This window comes from Chaetodon trifascialis, chromosome 4 (assembly GCF_039877785.1).
Source record: "Chaetodon trifascialis isolate fChaTrf1 chromosome 4, fChaTrf1.hap1, whole genome shotgun sequence".
Taxonomy (NCBI): Eukaryota; Metazoa; Chordata; class Actinopteri; order Chaetodontiformes; family Chaetodontidae; genus Chaetodon; species Chaetodon trifascialis.
The window spans coordinates 10115707-10119449 of record NC_092059.1 but is presented as its reverse complement, the minus strand read 5'-3'; positions in this window follow the sequence as shown (position 1 = coordinate 10119449).

The window sequence follows — 3743 nt, the reverse complement described above, 5'->3', positions numbered from 1 at the left end:
CTCTGCAAGGCGGCTCTCAACACGGGTGCCCAGCGGGGGAGGGAGGGGGGAGGAGGGGGGGCTAAACAGGGCTTCTCCCAACGACAACTGTGGTCGATATCAAGCTCCAGCGATCATGACCAAACATCTCCTGCAGTGGCAGTGTGGTAATATGGTCACTTTGTGGAATAACGACCAAAAAATAAATAAATAAATAAATAAATAAATAAATAAATAAATAAAAGGAAAAACGATGGTGTTGCATTTAAGTACAGTCTTTTTTTTCTTTTTTTAAATTCTGAAATAATAAGGACGTGTGTCTGCCACAATATTTAAATTTATTTATCTTGTGGTCTAACTTGCAAAAAAAAAAGGTGCTCTCCAGCTCCCAAATCACCTCGTTGATCTCTATTATTGCCTTTAAATATCTAATTGCACATTGCTTAAACTCTATTGCATCTCGAAATTCATGTCTCTAAAATTATCATATGGAAAAAAAATAATGTTTTTGATCTCCTGCCGTCTTTCTCTGAGGGGATCTCTCCAGTGTTTACCTATTGCTAGTGCGAGTCCTGGGTACCCCCCGGAGTCCCCCCCACACCCCTCTTCAGAGTGCGGGGTCATGTAGGGGTGAAGCTCCTGGTACCTCAGAAGGTTATTCAGGAGTCAAGCCGCACTGAGGCATTCACAGTCTTGAACTGCGGAGCGGGCAGACGCTCCGTCAACGCCGCGCCGCTGACCACTCAGCGGGCCATTGGGCTGCCCCGCTAATGGGACGAGCACCCCCGGCTCCAGCGTCCTTGTAACAGCCAGCCATAAAGGAGCACAGGAGGATGCTAACCAAGATGAATGGCATTTTTTCTGAGCTCATTCTGCGCTAATCAGAGCTTTTCATTTGTTATGGCCGCGCGCCAGCCCCTCCACCGCAGCCTCCATTAGGGCCAGATAACGTATAAATTCATTAAAGTCAAAGAGGGACATTAAAATGGCCATTTGTCAGATCTCTCTTTGTGTGTTCCTAATGGTGGCACATGGTTCAAGGCATTGAGATGATTTCGGTGGGGCTTTTTTCCCTTTCCAGTGCATTAAGAGAGGAACGTGGGAACTGGGGGGACGTGTGTTTTTTCCTCTTTTGGTGAATGGTGGCTATTTTAAAAACCTAGTCAGATTTTAACAGTATGTTGGTTTGTTTTTTTAACTGCTCTCACAAAATAAAAGCAAATATCATTGTTGTACTTATCATTCTGTCATTTTGTGTTGGTATTTTTACATTTCATTTCTTTTGTTTTTGCTTAATCAGAGCAAAATGTTTTATTTTGCTGGCTATCCAATCCTTCCATCAACTCCAGATGCCCCTTCCCCTACACACACATGGAAACTCAGAGTCAATGAAGCAACCCTTTGCACTAATCCCTTTGTATTCACTGCCACTGTTCCCACCAAACAATGTCCTGAAGCCTGATCCTAAACCAAACTCAACAAACCTGGGCCACCTGCTAGTAAGTCACAGCGCAGCCAAAAGGCCAACACGAGCCTGAGTACGTTTAAGGTCAGCACTTCACATGCAAAGAGCGCAAACACATGAATGGATTGAAACACACATGCATCCAAACACACACACACACACACACACACACACAATCTTGCTTCATTTTCTCTCTTTTTGGCCCCCTTCCTCTCTTGCCCTCCTTCCCTCTCTGTATCCGTCCTCCTCTGGCTTCAGGGTGGAGGTTCTGGCTGCGTCGTCATGGGAGATGGCTCTCTCCATCTGCCTCTGCTGTCATTAGCCCATCTCCATCACGCTTTATCGGAGGGACCCCCCCCCCCTCCCGGACCCCCTTCACCATTCTGACAACCCCTGCCCCCTGCTCCATACATAAGCCTGAGATGATAAGTGTTCTCCCTCTTTGTGTCGGCCAGGATAAGACAATGCCACACAGCACTACAGAACATCATCCATCTCATAGGTCATCAATCTGGGACACAAAAGACGAAATGTAGCTCGAACTCCCTTTTGCAAAGGGGTCTCTCTTTGCTTATAAGGAGCTCGTCCTCCACCTCTCTCGTTCCTTTTCACTGGTGGGTTAGTGGTTGACCAACAAATTCTTCTGCCTTGTGTGGCTTCATGGGAGGAAATCAGTCGCTGCAGCTATTTTGACTATTTCTTAAAAACACCAACGCATAATTGCAGTTGCACAAAAATAAAACCAGACGTTATTTCAACATCTACAGTGATAGATGAACTCTGTCTCAGTTCCTCTGAAGGAAAAGCTTGTAGATACAAAAGGAATGATTGAAAACAGGCTGCTGGTCTGCTGAAGTGTCTTAAACTGACACGCTAAAAGGCCTCTGTTAAATTTACATGAATTTGTTTGGTGGTAAATACTAATTAAAAGTCTTGTGTCACATAAATAACACGATTTGTCTTTTGTTTCTCTTCTTTTCCGCCTAATTAGGTTTACATTGTGTGATCAGCACCATGGGGTGTTTTGTCTTTGGTCCACATTGTCCATGACAGCAGTGTCTTGGTTTGATGTCTTCATTTTATTTACGTACAATAACCCACTGAGATTAAAATGTTCCACTCTGAAGTGGCCAAGAATCTGTTACAGACACACAAAATGCAATAAATATTCTCACAAATAAAACCAAAATGACAGGAATGGTCGTTAACATGATGCATGACCGTTTTATGACAGTTTGTCCATCAGTGTATTTAGTGTCCTCAGCTATGATGTGACTGTTGCTCGTTAGCTTTGTTGAAAATGAAGTTTAAAAGCCTTTGCAGGCAGTTCTGCTCCATATCCTGCAAACCAGTTGTCTTTGCAGCAGCCGTGACCTTAACTGTCAGCTTGTAGTGGCACAATTCATGAGCAAAAGCAGATCTGTGTGTATGATAATTGGATTCTAGCGGAGAACAGTATGCTTTTTTATCTGGTCTCATCTCTGTTGCACAAGTTTTATCATCTTCAGCCATCATGACTACAGATAACGAGAGGCAGACAACATAGCTGCTCAAACTGTTTAAATGCTCAAATTGGTTTCAAATTGCTTTGTTCTGTGGGATGATGACTAATTACTGAACAAACGTCTTGTGGGTATGTCGAGCTATAGGCGATGTATTGAAATAACAGGATGTTCAGCTATATTGCCAGGGATTTGGTTGTGTCATAATAATCTTAAATCTGTTAAATGATACAGTTCTTTGAATTGTTTATAAAATAGACACCTCTCCCCGATTGTCATCTTTTCCACACTTTCATATAAATACCACCTTAAAGCTCAAATAATCATCCAAAAAAAAACTGTATTATTATGAATCTTGAGGTATTTATTTCAAAGTATCACAATAATGCCATTTGTTATTTATATTAAGCTTCATTACTCCGGGCTTTTTATTTCAGGGTGAAACAAATGAGAGATTGATCGAAATTATGATCTAAAAGGTGTGATATTTTGAAAAGATTTTAACAAACCATCAACATGGATGTCATACTCCAGACAACAGCAACAGAAATGTGCCCAAAACCCGACTCCATCTTATGCAAATGTCCTGTTAAACCGGTCTGCCAACATCATCAGGTTAACCTGATAATCTGCTGTCCATGTCTGGCTCTGAGGGGCTTTACACACAATCAATATGATGAGCCCTGAACTGTCCACAGACCACGCCATTATCACACCACTCCAATCACACGCAGCTGCATTATCATTACAATCAGGACATGTGATAAAGGCTGACACATGGCTCGTATTTTTAAGAT